At 28.3% G+C, this 24,160-nt stretch overlaps 1 protein-coding gene across 1 annotated transcript in view; it reads right to left on the bottom strand.

Annotated features, from left to right (window-relative positions):
* Window positions 1-21,999, bottom strand: part of Neto (Neuropilin and tolloid-like) — a 763,546-nt gene extending 741,547 nt beyond the window's left edge. Inside the window, exon 1 of the mRNA XM_075375170.1 lies at window positions 21,754-21,999. The gene's annotated coding sequence lies outside the window, so the exon portion shown is untranslated. The remainder of the gene's footprint in view (window positions 1-21,753) is intronic.
* Between the last annotated feature and the right edge of the window lie 2,161 nt (window positions 22,000-24,160).

The following is a 24,160-nucleotide window of genomic DNA, read 5'->3' as shown; positions in this document are numbered from 1 at the left end:
TTTTACCGGCAGACATTTCGATGAGCTGGTCGTGAATCTCAACTAGTAACTTAGCAGCTGCAACAACGTTTACACTAAGTGGATTCAGTACTCATCTCTTCGAGATATAATTTTTATCTTCCGGGAAACACTCTACCAAAGAATTTTTAGCTCACACAAATGCATCTTCATGATATCCAGAGTTTGATGAATATTAGTGTCTTTTTCAACCAAATCTTTCTCAATACAATCGGAATTGAGTATAAAAATACCAGAATTTTTACTTTGATGGCGAATAATTCAGCTATCAAGTTTCTTAACGAAACTTTGTTATTAATAAAATATTTTTATCACGTCCTTGTAAATTCACATTAAAGTCGTTAAAATGCGAAAATACATCAGCTAAGTAAGCCATCAACAACAACATATACTCATTATTCTGTAAAATCATTGAGAATGACGTTTGTTTATCCTGGGAAAATATTATTAGTTCATTCCGAAATTGGATGTCTGTGAAGGAATCAGTGCGTCCATTCCGCCCTTGGTATAAGACGATCTTTTAATTATTTTTTTTCAGAAATTCATTGATCTTTCATGTTATCACCTTTGCACTATACTGCAATAGATATTGTCCAATCCATGCTGTAGTTTTTAGTACCTTCATAAAAAGACATCAAAAACGTTGTCCCCTTGTATGACAGGTATTAATATACAAAACAACATGTTTTCTTTGAATTCCTTCTGGCATTTATCTCACAAAACATAAGAACTGAAAAATGTTTGCCACATCTGTTGATTCATCAAATTAAATACTAAAAACTTCATTTGAACTTGCTGAATTATCTGATCACAAACATCGGCGGCAGGAATGTCATCTGTTCGTCTTGATACTGCATCGTTAGAAAGCGGAATTTTTTTCAATTTTTGCTTCTTCCACGCCTATTAAAACACTGACTTTATCAATTGCAGCAGGCAATATGAAGTTTTCTGCGATTGTATGGGGTTTGAACATCTTAACTATTCATCTCATCTAATGTTTCGAGATAAAATGCTTCAGTGTACTTTTATCAATGCGGTTTGATTTATAAATAGAAACTTGTTGATTTCCCAAATATGTAATTTTCTTTTGAAGAATTCCAGGGATTTGCCTTCATGATCCGGATATTTAGTTTCAAAGTGTAGAATTAATTTATATGGCTTCATTTTTTCATTGGAGAGGACTTGAAAGCAAACAACGCACTGTGCTTTTTCATCCAATGAAGTAAAACCTTTACTTAAATAATTTATTCTACAATCTTATCGTTTTACCAGTGGATTCACTGGATGTAGATGCCACACTTCATTTATTCACAAATTTATTAATTTTATATAAGAATCTGGATGAAAAGAAACAGAGTTACACCATTTGACCGCACACTAAAAAACCGAAACCTGTATTAATATTATTTTCAATGAAACTACGCTTTTAAAAATTTAAATAAAGCGGCACGCTTCGCATCCGAAACTAAACTGACGTTCTGCAATCCCTTACGCCTCTTTTATACTGCTGAGAGCACAAATCTAATGTTTAATGTGCAGGTTCGAAGATGACGCTCTCACAGCAAATATTATGCAAGGAAAACAAATCACAAAATCACGTACACATCAAGTTAGAACATGTAAATTTCTCATATTTGTACACTTCATACATGCATGTTCATACCCGTTGCTGTCAGCGCAACTAAATGGTTTGGGAACTAGATGGTCTGCAACTAGATTTCATTGGTTTGGGAATGGGGGTCGCGAAATATTCATTATATATTTTTTTTCATTTTTTGGGAGTCGTTAGGCTAAAAAGGTTGAGAATCGCTTCTCTAATATAAGACTGAATTTTTCCGCTATCAGAGGGGGGAATTAATCTAAGAGTAATATTTTTATAATTCTTTATTACCTAGTTATAAAATACTGAATAATATAATAATGACCTCTTGTCATTTCAAGGAACTTAGTACTAGTCAGGTAAAAACAAGGATGACTGGCAACATCTGGCAAAAACAGTTAATCATTCTTTAATGTTTAATATTTTGTAAATGACAGTATAAAAAATATAAAATAAAAAAACTAAAAATACCACATTATAAAAATGAAGTAAAAAATTAAAAAGAATAAGAAAACTAAACACTTTAAAAGTTCATTAAATGTACGGCTCAAAATCTTAGGAGAAATAATTTTGTAATAGAATCAAGTCTATAGCTGCTATAGGATCGAGAAAATTGTGAACATATACCGTACAGGTGAAATACATAACTCCCCCTTTTTTTGCTTCGCTGCAGTAGGCAATTAAAAATATTATTATATCGTAAAGTGATATATGTCTTATATGTAGGCACGCAAACTCTACTTGATCAGACAACGAAGAATGTGGTTAAAAAAAATTAACCGAAAGAGCAATTTAAATTATTTGTGAATTTTGCATCCCATCAACTTAGATTTTCAGAAAAGAAGAATGCTGAAATTTCAATTAAAACGATTAAACAGAAATTCTGAGAAGCAGCTTAAAATTAATTAAAAGAAAGCTCACCAGAAGTGAGTCTTTTTAATTGTTCTATAGTCGTTTTTCCTGCTTGGCTACAATACCCTGGCTGCCAGTGTAAATAATCTCTATTATACGTTGGTAGTAAAATGTATGTATTTGTAACTTCATTTACAAAGTAATTCGTTGAGTTTCCTAGCCATGACGGCGGGAAATTAACTTTTTCATAAAAAATTTATTTTGATTTTTAAGGTTTTGTTTGATATTTTATTGTGCTTTTAAGAATTATTTTACTTTTTAAACACTAGGTTTTATTATACTAACATTTTTTTAATATTTACATTTATTATACTTCTATTGTTGACATAAACTATTGCATTTGGATCGAATTTAATACATGGTTTTACAACTTTGGAATTTCTTCAATAAAAAAATATTTTTATATTTCTAATATATATTTTCAATGAAGATTTTATTGAAAATTCTCATATTTTCTAATTCAAGGAAGTTTTAAAAACGCTTCTCGTCGCTTGCGACATCAAATTATTTAGAATTAATTAAAAATAAATAATTTTTCGGGTATCGGTTTTACACAGTAAGAATACAAATTTAATAAGGAAGTCTTAGCTCAATGAAAATCTCCACTTCACATACAGGCTCGCGCGCGCGCGCACACACAATGATTTCTACATAATACTGTATTATAATGGTTTAAGTAATTTGTTTAAAATCAACTTAGGGAGAAAGGGTTGCTTTAATATTCCCGAACTTTATTTATTTTGACTTTTTGTTTTGATCAAAAACAGGTTAATAGAAGAACTTTATTCGTAAGTAATAATTTATCTAGTTTTGTTATTTTAAAAATTTATTCGCAAAACCTTATTCACTTAGCATTCTTGTAATACTTATTTATTCTCCCAGTAAATATGTTTTGCTTATTTTCTCCTAATTTGAGTAGCAAAACTTATTTTTCAAAAAAAAGACTTGCTAACGTTCTGAATTTTATACAAGTAATAAAACCGTGGTAGAAAAACAAATTCGTTTTTAAAATAGTTTTAGCCGTGAAAAGAATTTTACCTTTAACAGGACCAGCTCAGTGTTATATGAACTTAAAGTAAATTATGACCAAATATCATAATTCATTCCTAAAATTAGATACTATTAAAATAAATAATCGTTTCCAGTATAATAACTTTTATATTATATATAGGAAAATATTTTAAAGTAAACATGTTTTAAACGATACAAAAAGTTTTCTACTGGCTGAAAATTTATTAAGATAAAAATATTTCCTCAAATATAATTTAAAGAAAATAAGAATTTAAATTTCAAGTTTTTCAAATAAATTATGTCCGAAGTAGATGGTAAATACTTTAACAACATTATGAATGTACGTCTTATAGTTCTGATATACAACACACTGATACATCAATGCCTAATGTATATAAGGCATGACAAAATATAAAGATATTGTGGCGCCAAGGGAGTCATTAGCGTCTCGCACCGAAACGTGCAATAAATTTTTTACATAGAATTACTTCATCTGAAAAATTCGCATTTACATTCAGAGCCAGAAAGATAAAAGGTATGAGTCTAAATTGAATTTCTCTTAAGAAAGAAAGACATAATCGTTAGGACAGTTCATTAAATTATTAAATCATAATTTTATGGCAAACACTCCCCCTAAAGAAAATAAAATTTAAAATTACGAATATTATTATATAAGTAAATGTTAAAGTCATCATTTATTTAATTTAAAATAATTTATTTTCCGACTTCTAACGACTCCCGTTATCGTTACTGGTATGTTGTTTTATTATTAAATAGGTTTGTACTGCTCTCTTTTTTATCAATTACTATTTTCAACCGAAAATTGGAAACTATACTTTTTTCGTTTATTCATTAATTTTAATCATAGTTTTTATCACTATGATAACTTTTTTCATACAGTAATAATTTATAGGAATCAATTTTCTCATTTGCAAGTTTTATATTAATTCTACAACGTCTCAGCTGTTTATTCCAACAAACTTGATTTAGCCTTTTCTGCTATTGAGAAAAAAAAATGTATGCTTATTTTTAATAAATTTTTTAGTTGTAATTTAATACTTTCCTGCTTCATAGCCTTTAATTTGACCTTTTAAGATGAAATCACTATCGCCATATCTTAAGCAAATAATCTTTCAACTTCCTCTCTCTTTTTTACTTTATTGTGTTTTCTAATAATTTTATTGTAGTACTTTTTAACAATCAAGTTGACTGTAATAAGTGACCCGATCGCTGCTGTATTACTTCGTTTTCTTTGAACCAAACCACGGATTAAGCTGGTACAGCCATTAACTGGACTATTTTTTCTTTCATGTATTGATTTTCTATCACTCTTTCTTTACATTTTGTATTTTCACGATGCTTCCCTCTTTTTCTCATTGAAATACCATTTCGTTGCCCAGAATTCAAAGACGTATTCCTCCATTTCTAACCACAACTTTTTAGTTTTTTATTGCAAAGTTTACTTTTAGTATAACAACTTTACGAACAGTGTCACTTTTTGCTTCACCCATTTCTTACGCTAGTTTTATATCACTTATGTTTTCAACTGTAGTATCTTCGTTTTAAGTAACTTCTGATTACTTTCTGGTACTAGCATCCCTGTCGCGGCTTCGTCCGCGCAATATCACAGCAGTGCAATATTAGTTTGCAGTTCTGATCACGGTCAGGGAGTTTTGCCGTTGAGAGGACTGCCTCTGAACCCCCGGTATTCATTAAATTCATGCTTGAAGAAAAATATGAATAAAAAAAAAGCTATTCAATTTATAAAACGATCAGTGTATTGTAATTTCTTCAGAGCAACAGTGTGGCCAGTACATGACCCATTAATTAGTTTTTAGATTTCTTGTCTTGTTTTCTTGTTTTGTATTTCTCGCGAAATACATAATCGGAATTACAAACGTAAATTACCATCACATGTTGTCGTACCACATCTCATGGAGACTGATTCAACAGCGGTCACATAAAACGACAAAATATAAAAAAAACAATTTATATTTTTTTACATTAAATATAAAATTAATAAAAAAACCTGAAATGGTTTTTAGATATTTATCTGAAAAATATTTCAAACCCAAATTAATGAATATCTCGTTTAGTATAGTTGGAAATGGGGAATATATGCAATCATTTTTAGAGATTCTCTTAATTTTCTTCATCCGTTTCAAGGGTAAATTTCAAAAATTTATAAAATGTTTCTTTAGATATTCACATGAAGATTACACATACCAAAAATCAAGTTCAACTCCATTTCAACCCTTTAATCTAGGATTTCAAAAAATCCTTCCTTACTGTACACTTACAGCGTAACTAGTTGTATATAAATTTTAATTAATTTATTTTCAGTAATCTTTGGTGGACGTTGATTAGCAATCAGTTAGGACATGTTCTTTTATAAATACAGGTAACTACTTCGCCGTTTAATTTTAAATCTAATTCATTGATGATTGACGTTCAACCTACGTTCTTACATTCCTTATATTATTATACTCGTATACAACTATCTTAGATTCTTATATTAAAAACATTATTAAATATGAAGCCTAGATTGATTCTTACGTATAATTACATAATCGGATTTCAATTTAGTGAATTTCCTCGGTAAGTTGGAGAATTTAATTTCTCGAAAGTGCTAAACGACCGGATTGCAACTTTAAGTGGGCAGAGATAGGAATAAAGTTTTAATTTTATCTAAACTCAAATTCAGTATCAAAGCACATATTTAACAGTTCAAAAAATTGTTGCGACTGATATTCCTATACTAAAGAGACTTTTTTTTCTGCAAATTATTAACTATTATTAACATACAAATAATTGTTACTAGCAATCATTAAGATACGTCTTCAAAATATAAGGCAAAGTTTCAGTGTTTTACGACGTACATCCAGTATAACATTGATATTTTATAAATCTTTATTCTCCTGTAAACTCTGTATCAGACTTTTAAATTCCAGCGATTATCAAATTAACTACACCTCCTTCCAAAGTTAAATTTTATTTTAAGTAAAAACAAATTTGATACTATTAAAAGATCTCTTGAGTTTTTAGATTGTTGAAATTAAATTAGTTGTAGAAAATTTCTAATCGAGGCAAATAAATATTTATATACTCAGTTTATTAAAAATAAACTTAAGGAAATAATTTCATGTTCTTTTAACAATTTTTAAACGGTGAAAATAGTAAATTTTCAATATTTCTTGTATGATCACTTCGAATAATGGCGATATACAATTTTGAGGATCTCAATGGCAGCAGACAGTTTCTGCTCTTTCAATATCCGCGCACGCTTCATTTTTGTAATTGTTTTAGTATTGCGACCTCGGATATGCTGCACTTTTACTTTAACGAGAAGTATGAGTGATGTATGAAATCACATGCGATAATATTTCTGGCTCTTCGTCATCGAACCCGAGACCAACGAATCGGATCCAGAAGTCAGTACGATAACCGTTAATCCTACTACCTAGTTTAACGGTAAGTTTTATTGTTTTTTTTATCATTTTATTTATGAGAACGTTTTTCCTCTTTTGTCATGTTGGTTATAGAGTAATTGTCATTTTCTTCAATATTAAAACTAATTACGGCATCAAAAATGTTCATCATATAAAAGTAGAAATTTAACCTTTGTATCGACATGTTTAGTATTTTTCATCGGTCGTAGATACATTATTTTATTCAAATTCCAGTTTCTAATAAACTATTTTTTCTCTCACTCTTCTATTGTAGGTATTTCGTAATATCACACATATTAATTAATTACAAAACTTAAAGAGTAATAGTAAAGTAGAAGTTTATAGTTAATTTATTGTTAATGATAAAAATAAAAGAAAAAACTGCGTACATTATTCACGCCGTTGTAAAAATACTAATTTTAAAATAAAGTGACAAAGAGACTGTGCTATAAAACTAAATTTTTCCAATGCTACATATTGTACAGCCTTACAACCTTTTGATAAAGGCTAATAAATCACTATAGCTAATAAAAGGCTTTTGCAGTAGAAAGATTTGCTCCTAGATATTTTGCCGTATAATACTCAACGTTTTTCAAAAATAATTTGTCAGTTTAAAAAAATTCGGCGAAAATAAAATCACTGAGTTTAAAAACGTAAAAACGTCTAAAATTAAATAATAAATATGTGCATTTTAAACAATTAATTAATGTAAAAATGAACAGAGGACTGAATTAGCACACAACAACAATGCAGAGAAATGAAAATAATCAGGAAATTAAAATGCAAGTATTATTGATTTTTTGAATTTGAATGCGAATGGTGGTGGCAGCCTGTACGCATGGTTATTCATTTTTATTTTATTGTAAGGATAGTTTACTGAAAGGTTTACGAGGTTTATACACAGTATTCTAAGTGATCGTTAGTTTTATATTCTCCCGTTTATCCTCTAATATTTTTAGTTGGGGAGATTTTGTTAAAAATAATCATTAAATAACCAAGTAATTATTTACATCCAGTAATATTGCTTCTATCAAGTTAAAAATAACTTCAAAATCATATCTCTGATAATTGATTCAATCGTATTAAAAAATAATGAAATAAAAATAAATTAATAAAAAGTGTATATAAAGTTACACGCTTATTTGAGCAGTACAAGTACAATTACAAAACTTAATCACCCAAAAACATGGCCAATTAGGTGTGTGGTTGCACCATCCTACAAACGTGTGTGTGTGTGTGTGTGTGTGTGCGCGCGCGCGCGCACACACACACACACACAGTGACAGAGGGAGAGAGAGAGAGAGGATACCTCTAAAAGAAGACAGAAATTTTTAATTATTAAAGCAGTCGCATATAATACAAGAAAAATGTTTTTTGTTTGCAACAGACTGACCCGCTAGATTTTTGTAGATTATAACTTTTTCAGGTCTTCTATTCCAAAGTTTTAAGATGTTGCACGAATGGATGTGCAATTAAAAATATTCTAACTTCACCTGAATTTCCTGACAATTAAGCGTGGAGGGACACTTAGCTATTAAAAAAAGTCGACGCTTGATTATTACTCTCATTTCTGTATCTTTTTGGATCAATCTGGTTTTAAAATACGTGGATCTATTTGTTTTAAGAACAATATTATTTAAAATCATCAACTTATTTTATGGTGACTTGGATATAGGGGTTTGATTCAATTAAATCTTTTAAGACTGTTTGAAGGGTCTGGTGGATAATAAGGAGTAATTTTTTTTTAATTCAATTTCCTTAGGTATTATTTGTTAATAGAAATATCAGCATAAAGCGTCCTGAAATTTGGAGTTTCGCATTTTTATAACGTTTAACTGCCAACCTTAATGTTTCTCTAAACGAATCGTTATTAAGGTAGGAGAATTTTTCAACCATAGTACGAGGAAGAGTATAATTTATTACAAAACTCACAATACTAACAAAAGGAGTTTTTTAAATATTTGTAATATTTATTTTTACATTAATATTATTTATACTTTTGATTTATTTTTATTATTTTACTTTCCCAGTGAATATAGCTAGAACAGCTGCATATTGAGTAGTGAATAATAGTGTGCTAAACAGTGTATAGTGATCGTGTTAAAAATGGGAACATCTTTACATTTTTTGATTTAACTATTTAATCTATATCAACAAAACACATTACATTTATACGTATGTATGTGGAACTGCTTTTAGCCTTATATCTCAGGACTTACCGAACCGATTTTCTTAAAATTATATAGGGCACCGATCAATTTTTTTTTCAAAATTTGTTAGGCGGTAGAGAATATCACTAAAAAACCAACTTTGGTTTTCTTCAGAGGCACTTTAGAAAAACTTTACTTTGGCAAATTTGTTAACTATATTGCTTACATACTCGTAAATAATCCAAAAAATAACTTTTTTTTTTTCAAAAATCAACTCCCCTTCATAAAATTGAAATATATGTTGTGCATCTTTATTGCTCTATCTCCCTTCGGTTTTAATATTAAATTTTTTTAGGGTATTATAAAGATCCTATACAGGGCTATCAAAAGATGTCTACAATTTTCCAAAACTATAAACCCCGGACCTTAAACACAGATTTAAAATTTTTTTAAAAATATATAGTCAGCTCAATGGGCTGGAATAGTGGTTCTGGTCATCACAAATCAATTGTTTAACAGGTGAGTTTCGAAATCGTAGGTTCTGAGATTAAAATTCTAGTAAAAGTTATTTTTATACGGAATTGAATATTACACTTTGGATACCGGTGTACTTTGGTGTTTAGGGTTCAATTACTATACATCTCAGGAACAATCGAATCGGCTTGAATCTGTACAAGGCTACACCTCATTTACATGTCACACTTATCATCCTCATCTTATTAGGTCGAGGGAGGGAAGGGGTTTGCTTATTGTTCACTAGTTGAACAGATGCAACGTACACATAGGGAAAAAATTACATAAAATTAAGAAATAATGCTGATTTAAGATCTTTATTCGGTATTGTATTATGAACAATATTATTTACTTTTAAGAACTTAAACGAAAAAATTTGTTTAAGAACTCTGAATGGATGGACTTTTAGTAACAGCCAGAAGGCTGAGTTTTTGCTGTACACCTGATTAAGATCCTCCAGTTACATGAAATAAGGGGAGATGAAGAAATTATTGATTTCTTGAATAGTCCTATTTTTTGTGTCTCCCTATAAGATCCTTTTCATCTATAGTTATATCACAAGACCAGGAGAATAGAGAATTTAAATAAAGCTTCTGGATTTGACTAATTACTCACAAGATGTTATTTATGTAAAGCCATATTTTCCATAACTCTTTTTATATAATTCATCACACAGTGTATTACCCATCAGAGTGAAAAGTATTACAAACAGGAATGGTCTTGAAATCAGATAAACTCGTGCATGGTGAATCTTTACACAGACCCATAAGGTTATTGCCTATTCTTTCTAAGATCTTTGATAGCCTCCTTCGAAGGCTATGCCCTAATTTAAAAACTGAAAATGTTATTACCATCCATCAGTTTTGTTTCCGAATTGGTAATTCCCCTACTGAACAAACATATAGAATTATTATTGTTATCAGCAGATGTCTGTAAAGGAAGTAGTATTGTTCAGTGGCATTTTAGAAGAGCAGGCGGCCTTTGACAAAGTTAGTTTGGCTGGTCTTCTTTATAAGATGAAGTCGAGCCTGCCTCAACCATTTTATTTAGTACTATATAGCTCGCTCCTGGATAGTCACTTTGCGCAAGTTAGATATTATCAGACGTTGTCTAAGTTTATTGACACTCAGACTGTCAGCAGTTCTGTAAGGTTCAATTTTGGGACTGATATTATACCTATCTTTCCTACAGAACTTCCTAGTCCTTACACTGTTACAGTTGCATCATTTATGGATTGCACAGCAATCTTCTTGGTTGACAATGACCCAACTCTAGCTTCGGGTAAACTGCAATCTGCATTGGATCTTAACAGTGTGTGGCTATATAAATGGAAGATAAAAGTTAATTAGGTGAAATCATATCACATGTTGTTTGCAATGAGGAGAAGAAACTGACCACAAGTCCACCTGGATAATATTGATATTTCACACACCAAAAATTTAGCATATTTAGGTTTGCACTTGGACTTTCGTATGATATCGAAAGGTCATGTACGACATGGGGAGAAAAAAGACAGCAACTAAGCATTAAGATTAATTTTATAAAGCATGGTCTGTTGGTAACCATATATAAACATTTATGTAATTATATTTTCCACTTACCAACATTCATTAATAGAAACTAAGTGTTTTCAGAGATCACTACTCCATCCTCAGAAACAATGATAATATACTTTATAAATGTTTTAAATTATTGATATGTGAAGTAAACATTTATAAAGTATATTATCATTGTTTCTGAGGATGGAGTAGTGATCTCTGAAAACACTTAGTTTCTATTAATGAATGTTGGTAAGTGGAAAATATAATTACATAAATATTTAAACATTAAGTTTAAGCAGATGTATGCTTGGTAGGTGGTCTAAGTTATCTCTATCAAACAAAGGATTGCGGTTTAAGGAATTCTTAAAACCGACATGGAACTATGGAATTCATCTACGATGGGGTTTAACATGTAACAGCAACATTGAGGCCATCCAGTGGTTCCAGAACAAAACACTCTGGAACGTAGCAGAATCGCTGTTGTTTGAAAGAAACAATGAGATCCACGAGTGTCTCAAATCTTATATGTTCATGAGGAGAATCAAGGACTAATCTCGAAATATATATCTAAGCTAATAATCATGTGAACCATCTTGCTTCGAATTGTTAAGACACTAGCAAGCATTTTAGATGATTGAAAGACTCCGTTTGTTGGACCTGGGTGATGCTAGCTGATGACTAAGATGAGATAACTCTCTTAACTAGAATAATAACATGATAATTAAGATGATAAATATACTTCATTAATTAATTTCTGTTGACTATTATTCATTACTTTGTTTTTTTGTTTTTTTTTGGTTTGAAGATTAGTTTGGTAAGTGAGGTGAGAATTTTCCCATTGATTATAATTATCCAACTTAAAGAACTATTGATTGCATTTAATTCACTTATCTCATTTAATCTTTTGTTTTAATTCTTCTGTTATTTCTTGATTAGGTTAGCTATAGTTATAATTTCTCATTTTGTATTTTTCCAGATATGAATTTCATATTATTAGTTATTCTTCGAGGAGTATAACTGGATCCTCTTTCATGTAATTATTTGTTATGCAGTTTAGATTTGGTTTTCAGTATAGGAGGAACAAATTTTAAATAAAGCACTACAGCATAAAAAAATGCAAAATTCTTTTGCTGAAATGAAAAAGCTGTTGCCAGCTTTTTTTTAAGGCGTTTTCAGTGTAGAACTAATTTCTATCGTTTTCCTGTTTTTACTGCTATACAAGAGTTATTTTTGTTCTTTTAACCTAGAATACTGATAATTTAAGTGTTTTTAAGTGCACTTTTCGCTACCATAGTAGTACACCCCAAGTACATTATGAATTTGCAAAAATTTTTATAACTCATTTTTATAAAGGCTTAATAATTCAGTAGTTGGACATTTTATTTATTTTTAAGAAGTCGCCGGTAATTTGAACAAAGTTAACTAGAAACAATTAATAATTTTTTTGAGAAAAGACTTTTAAATAATCCTTTAATGAATAAGAATATCCAGTGATAATTAAATTATAGTTTTCATTAATAATTTTTTTCTTTTTGGTTTTATTTATTGTTTTAAGTTTCATACTATTTTAAACAAAATATTATATTAAAAACATAAAAAGCTCGCAAAATAAAAGTAAATTTAAATACAACTAGCGATGAATTTTTCTTTGATTTCTTTCTTTTTTTTTACTTCTATATCTCTATTTGCAAGTGTAAAATACACAAGTAGAGGTATGAAATAATAGTGATTTGGAATTGGTGAGAACAAAACTCAGTAAAGTTGGACTTACCTGTATAAAAAGAAAAAAAAGATGTTCCATATTAATAAATATGTATTATAAACTTCTACAGAAAGAAAAATTACAAAACTTGCATACAATAATTAGTGTACTTGGATCCCAGAATCGATAAGTGAATTTCATTTGAATTCTATTAAATTAAAAAAAAAATGTAATTCCTTAAGAAGTTCCTGATAATTTTTTACATTTGTAATGGAATTGGGGTCGGGTATTTCTCTGTTTTGCCTACTGATGAAGCAGTTGATGCATCTTGCTAAAGACGCTACGCTAAACTGATCAAGTAGACAGACTGAACCTATTGATTAAGGCTTTTTTCTCAAGTTTGAATGGTGTGAGGAGGCAATGGTGACCGCTTATTATTTAAGAGTACTTGAAAGCCACTCGCCTATTTCAATACAGGACAGCTGATTCAACGGTGCTTGACGACATATTAATTAAAACAAAAAGACTACGTAGGAGAAATAAATGAGTGGCACATTTTTTGTTACTTCAGTCTTTGAATTATAGTAAAACAAACTTAAATGTACAAACTCCTACTTGGTTCGGAAATAATAAAACAAATAGCAAAATGAATAAAAATAAACATAACAATAAAAATTAATTAAACAGAGCATAAATGAAACAGATTATACCGTTCCAAATCTCAATTGGAATCTCTTTGACTTTTAAAGCTTAAAAATATAATTTACTAAAACATCTATAACTAATTTTTTGTAATTAAAAATTGTAATTCATTCTACATATTTTATGATAATTTACTACTTATTTGTCATAAAAGTACGCAATTAACGACCATCGTGGTGGAGTGTCTCTGGTTTCGATTACCGGTCAGACTTAGCATTTTGCATACGCTAAGAAACTCATTTCATTATAAAGAAAAGAGACTACATAATAGCATGTACTTGACAGAAATAAATAAATTAATTAAACATAAACATAAGGCGAACACAAATACTAACGTAACCCAAACGACGAACCTTACTATAAACACAACTGAAAACTTTTTTTCGTGAAAATTTTATGTGAAAAATGTCAAACGATTATTAAATAAAAATATTAAATAAGATTTAAAAAAAAAAGAATAAATTCAAAATATTATTTTTTTTTCTTTTTAATAATATTGATTAGTATTTATTTATTGATTAATCCATTTTAATTTACAATTTACTTCGAACGATCGTCTACTTTAAGTAATTGTTATTGGTTAAAAAATTTCAAGTATGGTTACTGAGTGCAAAAATATTTATAAAATCAACTATATAAGATTTATAAAATTTAGGCTCTTCTGGTGAATAGGAACAAAAATGTCAAAACTTGCATACATCATAATAGACAGTATTTGCTGTTTATCTGTTTACCGTACTTTTCTAACAATATGCTTGAAAAAGATGATTTACTAAAACATATATTAACTATTTTTCTGTAATAGAAAATTTTAATTCATTCATACGTGTCTTATTATAATTTATTACTTGTTTGTCATTAAAGTACGTAATTGCCGACCACCGTGGTAGAGTGTTACGAACGAGAAAATTTCACCAGAAATCGTTATATACTTTAAAGTCGTTTGTATATTAAAATTTAAAATAGTATTTTTATACTTTCTGCAGAAGCAGCTGATTTGAAAATTCTATCACACAGAAAATCATATCATTCCACATCTTACACAGTTTATCAAACCTGAAAGATTTATATGTGATATTCATTAAAGCCTAAGATCAGAGCATACGCATTTAATACAAAATTTCTTTATTACATTTTTCCACCACCGCACTTCATTTACTTTTTAAATGTACCAACTAAATTTTGAATTTATAAATAGACATGGTATAATCAGAACTGAAAATTAAAGTTACGACGCAGTGTCTACTTTCTCTAGTCACAAGTATTTCAAAAATTTAATTAAGAAATTTTACATTAAATGTATATATGCCGATGAACATCTTATATCTGATGAATATATATGCTCTAATGAATATCATAAACTACGCTTTTAGGTTTGATAACCTATGTAAGATAAGAGATGATAAATCGTGCAAATATAAAATGTTATCCCTTATTACAACTAATTATTCTTATTCAGCACTAACTGCTCACTACTTAGTATCGTTTATATATTAGAATTTAAAATAATATTTTTATATTTTCTGTAAAAGCAGCGGAGTTGAAAATTCAATTCACAGGAAGAAGTACATTGTTTCGGTATATGTTTATTTATTCTCAGTAAATACGTATTTTCAAACGGCTGCATCAACTTTCTTGTGATATCAATAAAACTATTCTTCTCAATCTTTCAACCGATAATAGATATTAAGAAAATAAAGATTATTAAAAATTAATTGATTAATTATTTTGGGATGTTTTAAATTAATATGAAGGTAATCTAAATCAGATCAATAGAGACTCTTCAAAATTGATAATCTAAAAACTTTTGCGCCGTTCTGCGTAAGAAGACCGACTTTTCTTTTCCGACGACCTCACTATTTCGCAGTCAGAAACGCACTGATTTTCAGAGTACAACGCACTACATACGTTCAATTAAAAAATAGACCTTACACACAAGCATCAAGTTTCAACTCGCTCATCACTGTGGCTCACTACATAAGCGTGTATGAAAAATGCATCACTACAGTCAACATAACTACAAATTGAGGTTATTTTGTCTGTTGTCGACTTTAAATTGAGCGTAACTCAAGTGCCAACCTTCATCAAATTTTCATATCCACAACTTCAGATAAACTACTACAGCATATCTAATTTTAAATGGAATTGATCTGGTAGTTTTGGAGATATTCGAAAAAAAGTTTTTATACATTAATGCGATATCGTAATCCTCTTACCTCACAACGTAACAAAAATTCATTTTCACCCCTCAATCCCACCGTGCGACCAAAAGTAATATCGTATTTTTTTTTCGAAAAGTTGGTAAAAATAAAAGAGAAAGACCTCATATAAATTTAATTAAGAGATATTAGTGTTTCAATATTAATTGTATATTAACTTAATTTTTTTTAATCTTCCTGAATGATGTTTTATAATCGACGATTATGGCCTATAAGCAACATTTAAAAAAACCCTTAAATATAATTTAATATTTATGTATCGCTTAGAGCTATATATCGCGCTAAGGAAAAAACTACCATAAGATATGTTATGATTTTCTTTTTCCTCTTTTTGTCTTATTAAAAATAACTTTGTTAATTTTATCGATTAGTGTTGACTTATTACGAAAATATCGATGGAAATATAAGTGTCATTATCTAGATTTAAAAAATGTTTAATTCTTACTCGTTAATTTTAGTTAATATTCCTCTTCACAGAACTCTTTAGTGGACTGAAAGATTGATACGGAAGAATTTGTGTTAGAATCATAATCAGACTCGGGATTTTCAAATAAATTTATTTAAATTGTAATAGAATTAAAATTTATCTCTATAATAGCATAATTATTGAGATCGTCCTTAGTTGTTCAAAAGAATAAAACAAATTAATACTTTTTAATTTCTCCATTTTCCTGTGAATAGATTAAAATTTGAACAATAATACTGTTTATTAATTATCAAATTGACCTACTGATATTTCTCTGGAGAGAAGATTCTATGATTATCCTGATAGAAACTCGATCATAATTCTGAAGAATGTTTTTTTTTTTCAAAATGAGCAATATTTTGAAATTGAATTTGCCAAAGTTTTGCTAGTTTTTAAATACGTGTGCTATAATAAATGTAATTCATACTAAAAAGCGTACTTAACATAATAAATTGCTTACATGACGTAAACCTCTTTCCCTAGATTGATGTTACAAAATTATTAAAAAACTCGTTTAAAATTTTTTTTTAATCCTAAAACCCATTACACAAATCTGTAATAAAAAAAAAAGGGGAAAATAGTTTTCATCTACAAGATCTAATCAAATAAGACTAATGGTATTATTTTCTGAACGCTCTAGGATGTAAAACAGAATACGAAAGCAGTTGAAGACGTGGAATATAAATTCTCACAATTTCTAAAACTATTTTTTTGTTAAAATCTTTTCGCTTTAATTTGTATATTTTTTTTATTATCTGGAATAAATCAGAAAAATATTTCCACAAGTAGGGGCTCGGAACGTTTCAAAATTTGGATATTTATCAAAATTTGTACCGACTTTATGAGTTTTAATTTTTTCCGTTTAATGTTTCAAAAAAAACCAAGTGTATAATTAAGAAAACAGAAAACAATTTTTAATCTAAAGGAAATGCATCCCACTTAAATATTTAAAACTAAAGTGGATCCATATGTCCTGGCGGGGTCAACTGTTGTAAAACAGGTTTCCCTTATCTAATCACGTTTATGACTTATACTTTATCTAAAGAATAAATATATTGTAATAGCTTTCTTATATATTAGGTAATATATATTTATTATAAATATATATTTTATAAATATTCTGTTAAAAGTATCTTTTATTGTAATAAAGTATTTCAGTAAGCTGAAATTTGGTATGTTAATTTTGTAATGCGTGTACGAGTATAAGGGTGCAGGTAAAATTTAGTTTCAATTTGCGTAAATATCAATTCATAGTTCAGTTAAAAGCTTTGAAAATCGCATGCAAAATGGACACGACATATCATACCGCTACTTCCATTTGAATGGGTAAAATTACTGAAAAATACCCTGCTCTTAGCAGAGTATAGACAAAACTTCATCTATACGCAGAGGTAGCAAACACTGCTAAAAAATAGGTCACTTACTTACCTATGAAGAATATATAATATATATCAGAAACATTTTATATTTAATCCCAGATATCAATAGAACGGATAACCAGTTTTGATGCATCAAAAAATATAACAGAAAAGTTATACTTTCTTTTATGGCCTTTAGGGATATTTATATAGCTATCCCGTACAGCAGTTATATTATCATTGAAAAGAAATAACATTAAGCCAAAAATTATATTGCAGGAAGTTACTCGCTTTGGGTTTTATACTAAATGCTCAAAAAATTAATTTATTTTAGAGATCTATTTATAAAATTTACATCAAAATCTTTTTATCAGTGCATTCTTAAAAAAGAAAGAAATTATTCAACCCAAAATGCGAGTAGTGATTCCATGTTCGAATATTTGATAAAATTTGTCCAACCTAGTCTTCTTGAAAGGTAAAAAATTTATTATTACAATTAGGTCGTTTAAAAAAATGTATTTCCCGCCAACCAACAAATTAAAAAATAATAAAATCTGCTATTTTATAGATTTTAGATGAAATCTTAAGAAGGGATCCCAAATTTCTGTAAATTGAAGATTAAAACATTACAAATTTGAAACTATATATATAAATATTTAATTTACTAGAATTACGTAGCTGCCTTTATCATAACATGATTTTTTTTTCAGTTAGCCAAAGTATCACTGTATGATAGCGCTGATGCTCTAAATTACGATAGCTTTCAGTTTAAGCCATAAGCTACACTTCCTTAACTATCAAATAACGTACAAAAACTTCTTCAAAATAGCAATAACTTTCTCAGAATGCAACAGCATAAGCATCACTTATGTCGGACCACAATGTTTTTAATTTTTTTTTAACTTAACCGAATATCAGTAAAAAAATAAATATATAAAATGTCGCTATAAAAAAAAAAAAAACAATAATAAACAACGAATTCTTTTTGTTATATAGCTTGAAAAATCTATTACATTAACACCTTAAAAAAATTCATTAATATTAAAACCGTCTGAATTTTGGACATCTTTACAAAATTGAAAATAAGGCTGACTAAATAATTATTAATTCTGTCTATAATAAAAAAAATAAAAACACATGATTTAATGAAGCTTTAAAGGAAATGAGAGAATTATATACATCATGGAAAAAATAAATTTAGAAATATTATTTTAGAAAACAAGGGTTTCCAGGAAAAACCGAAAAATTAAATACGACACAAACGGAGTAAAGAGAAAAAGCGAAAACATCGAGAAAGAATGAAGAAATATAGGGAAGAAAGGAAGTCAAAAGAGAAAAAACGATTAAGATATTTATTGTGGTCTTAGATGGCAAAATCAAGGAGAAGAAAACTAACCGAATATGGAAGCAAGATTTCACTATGTCCTCAATAGGTTAATGTGGTGTTTTAGAGCTCAGTTAAATCATAGATTATAGATTCTCGTCTAATTAATTAATTCTTCTACGGCATGTAGTCTACCTCACTTTTGATTATTTCCTATCGATATACTTCACTTTTTATTAGCCACCTTTTTATTTCTTACTTTATTGAAATTAATTGGTGCTGTTTATTGGAAAATTAAACGTTCAAATCTGATATATTCTATTTAAATTTAATTATGTATAAAACACTGACATTTTTATTACAATTTTATCTCTTTATTATTTCTGTTTACTCTGATCATAAATTAATAAAATCTGATGTGGACATAAGATGACTTCCTTGTACACCTATTAAATTACATATACACATTTTTATAAGTACATAAAATTTTATTCCACTAATAACTTCTGATTTTTTGCATATTTTTTTTTTAATTGTTATTGCGTGACAGACGTCACGCCGAAACTAGTCAAAATGGATTCGGGATGGTCGAAATGCATATTTCCGTTGAAATCTGAAAACCGAAACTTTTCGCGATCACAATACTTCCTTTACTTTGCACAAGGGAGTAATAATAATAAAAAATTAATGTAACTGATTATAAGCAGAAGAAAATTTTTGTCTATTTTTTAAAATCGGTACCTTATATTTAAAAACGAGAAAATATGAAATTAAATTTTTTATGAATGTATTAGCTTTTCTAAACTAGTGTAATAATTTTAAAACGGCGTATCACGTGAATAGAGAGATTTGAATACTGTGCTTATCATTTTATACTTACTATATCAGTAGAAAGAAAAACATTCAATTTTACCCAAGCATTCACTTATCTCATAAACGTTAACTCGTGTTTCGAAAAATTAAACTGCATAATCATGTCCCCAAAAATGACGATTATTCCCATCTAAACATGATACAAATATGTCGTTTGTGTCAACTAACACAAACATAAATGTAATGGAAATCTCATTTTTTAGATTTACAGAAGCTTGAGCACAATTATCCAGAATAATGACAGCATTAACATTATTAACATTAAAAATACAGAGATTAAAGGCAGCAGATCGATATTTTTTTATTATTCCACCATTTAAATCTATAAACAGGCTTCAACGCAATATTAAGTGTTCTTTGGTGCCAACCAGTCTTTTACAGTACAAAATATTTTTCATTTTTAAAAATCCTTTCGACAGTTTATTTAAAATACAAATATTGACACCTTCAACAAAGCTACTACTGGGTCAAAGACTGCGAAGAAGGTACTGCTTGTTCTCATTTCATTTACAAGATTCTAATCTTGAATTCCGGTTATAGCATTTTTTATACGTTACATACAATCTCTTTTACAAGCTTTATGTAACTTCTACCAAAAACAAATAAAAACTTTTCACATCAATACTGAAAACAAAACTTTTACTCTTTTCTTTTCTTTTTAAACAAATGACAATAGTTCACCTATGAAGTAATATAATTGATGATATTCTGTTAAATTAGTCGAACGAAATATTTCACTTAATCTATCGAGAAAAGATTCTGTAGTGTGAAAATAATGTCTTTTCCAAAAATCTATCTTAAAGAAATTAAAGTAAAATAAAAAAATTTGTAAAAACTTAAATAATTTAAAATAATCCAATCATAAATTTGAACAGTTTTTGGATTTATTAAACAAAACTTACAACAGAGTAATTTTTCTTTCTTTAGTGATGGATTTTTACCCTTCATACAGTAAAGCATAAAACTCTAATTCTATAGTTGCAGTCTAATAAATAACTTCCTCATTCCTAAAAATTTACTTTTTGTAAAATTAGTAGTTACGTATCATAAAGAAATACAATTACTGATAAAATCATAAAATAGAATTTTATTTTTCAATAAAATAAATTTTTTATTATCAAATAAATTTATAAATTTTACTGACAAAATTATTAAAAAAGAAAGTTAGTGCTTTTTATTAGAAACTCTGTAAAACAAAAGGTCTGACAAACAACAGCACGTTAATTCTTCAAGATCTATACATAAGAATAAAATAAGTATAAGTGAAGATTATTTTTACTCTTAATTCATGCACACCTGTCTGCACAATTTTTTAAAAACTTCATCATTAAACGTCTTCGTTACTTTTTCTCATAAAACTTTAACGCGATAATAAATAACTATGTGCATCCAAAAATGGGAATAATTTTTTAAAAAACTTTATATTTATTACAGGATAATCTTACTTACCTGTTTATAGATAATATCTTTGAAACTTAAGCTTTAATATACAAATGTTAAAACAGTAACAATTATTACGATAATTTCTGTGCGCACGCGCACAATACCTTATCATTACTGTGTGTTTTTCAAATAAGATTTAGCATCAATACAGTAATCATCACATCAAATTACTTAGTTTCAACGGAAAATTTTTTTTTATTGTTAAAAACACAAGTCTGCTTGAGTTACAACACAATGACAACAACATTATAACATCAATCATCTATAAAACGCGTATTTTAAAAACTAAAACTTTTATTACAGTAGATTACAATCACAAAAAGTTTAGATAAAAAAAACAATTAAAATTAAAAATTATGTGCAAGAAAACTGAACACACAACCAAGGTTTGAAAAACCCCATTTTTGTATTTTTCAGTTATTTCTGCACGATACAAAATATAAAGATTTAAATAAATATTTTTTTTAATTACCTAAATAAATTGAAGTTTATCCTTTAATAAAAATCCTTAAAATCCACTTGACACTCACTAATATGATTCTGAACTACAATTTCACTAGGTAGTATTAAAAACATTTTAATTTATCAACACGACACAAAATGTTTGTACGAAAGTGTCATCGATAACTGGAAGATCATTAATTTAGTGATACCGATACGTGACGATTAATGAATAATAATAATTCAAAAACTACCCCGACCGACGTGGTCTCGCCAAACGAAATGAAACAACTGATTTTCTCAGTGTTGACACGTTGCCAACAAATATTTTCCCCTCTCTAAAACAAAATATCCCTCCGCCAGTAGTTATTTCCCTACAATTAAGAAAAATAATTAAAAAAACTATGTTACAATACACTGTTACTCTGTAACATTATTTTCTTTGGATGAATATTCAAATAAAATTATTTTGTAATTTGTTATCTTTGAATCAGTCAAAGAGTTCCAAATATGTCACTCGATAATATTTACCGTTAAAATTTTTAAGTAATGAGTTAAAAAAATGTGAAATTTTGGCAAAAACTTGCTGTTTGAAAGATTTACAGTGAACAAACGTATTTTTGTAGTGTTTTGAAATAACCAATATTGAACAATCGGGATTGTACAATATTCAGGGAGGAAACTGTTAGATTTGTAATCTTGACTTAGCACCCGCAGAACGAGACCAAATTTTTCTCAGGTGATTTTTTTTTTTTTTATTCAGAGTAAACATTCAACATAATCAGCTACTATTGAGATCTGCCTGAAAAAATCGGATTTCTAATCAGAGGGTTTTTTGGTTCAAGTATATCTAAGACCAATTAAATTAGATTGATTCCCAAAATTATTTTGACGCGTATGCACTTCAGTTTTACTAACGAAGAATATAAAGCTGATATAGCGCTAAATCAACTATTAGTGTACCGGTGTCTGTAAAGTAATGAAAATCTACGTACCCTTCTCTATCCCTCTCCATGTATAGATAAACATATGTTCAAAGATAACAACTTGGTTATTAAAATAAAAATATAATTTAGAGTAAATATTTAAAATTGTATTAGTAGTAGTAATAACAATAACAATAATTAAGAAGAACAAAAATAACGAACCACGGTTCAAACTTACCCCGCTCAAATTTTTCGAACTTAAATTTAGCGTAACTCAATTTGACTAATCTTGATGAAATTTTTACATGCACAACTTCAGATATATTGATATAATATGTGTGCAAATTATAAATAAATTGATCAAATAGTTTAGGAGATTTTTGAGCCACAAAATTTAATACATAGGTTTTCCTTTCCTTATATATATATATATATATATATATATATATATATATATATATATATAAGGAAACGCCCTTTCCTTGTATTCGAATATTAAATTAATGAATTTTTATGAAAATTTATTAATTTAATATTACTGAACAAGAAAAATAATAAACAAAAAACAGATTAAATCTAACACTAATATTAAATGTACACTATCTATTATTACACCGTGTTAATTTTAAAATAATTCGTTATTGGTTAAAACTTTTAATTAAAGAAAATAAAGCTGTTTAATTATTTTATTATTGATTTAATTAATTATTTAATTATTGATTTGTTTTAGTTGCGGAGAAAGCAGAAGGTAAACTTTAAAGAAGGTACTATGAATTTTATAATTTCCAATGAAACTGTTTTGTGCAGTAGCACACATGATCGATTTAACCTGTCATTCAAAAGATAAACAAAGTAATGTTCTAGTTCAAAACTGTTATATGAGCAAAATTTTATTCAGCAGTTGCGGTGAAAATTATTTAAAATAATTTATTTCAATCCGAATTTTCTTCTTCGTCACATTTAAAGCTGAAGATATAAATTCTACAAGGTAACTGCTCGGTAAATACAATGTAAATTATCTTTATACCGTGATTTATCTCATGAAAGTAAAAATACCGTGTATTAACTTTTTAACTATTAATATAGATAATAAGATATAATAAAATTTTCTTCTTTCGAGAAAAATGTTATTGTACTTTTAATATATTAAAAAAGGTAGAAATAAGAGATACAATTAGTAAAATAACTCGCTTTCTTTCTTCCCTCCTCGTAAATTTTAACAGCAATCTTTATTAAATGACAAAATAAAACAAACATTAGGTTTCTTATTCATAATTTTTGACTGCATCAGTTATTTGTTCAAGGTTAATGTTATAATGAAAAAATCTTACAGTCATGTGCTGTAGGCACCACATGACTTCTGGTACGCCTATTAAATTACATATACAAATTTTTTTAAATGAAAAGTACATAAAATTTCATTTTATTAATAACTTTTTTCCTCCTCTATGAATCATGAGACCTTGCCGTTGGTGAGGGGGCTTGAGTGCTCAGGGATACAGAGTAGCTGGA

This window comes from Lycorma delicatula, chromosome 1 (genome assembly GCF_047948215.1).
Source record: "Lycorma delicatula isolate Av1 chromosome 1, ASM4794821v1, whole genome shotgun sequence".
Taxonomy (NCBI): Eukaryota; Metazoa; Arthropoda; class Insecta; order Hemiptera; family Fulgoridae; genus Lycorma; species Lycorma delicatula.
This window is presented reverse-complemented; position numbering and strand designations above follow the sequence as displayed.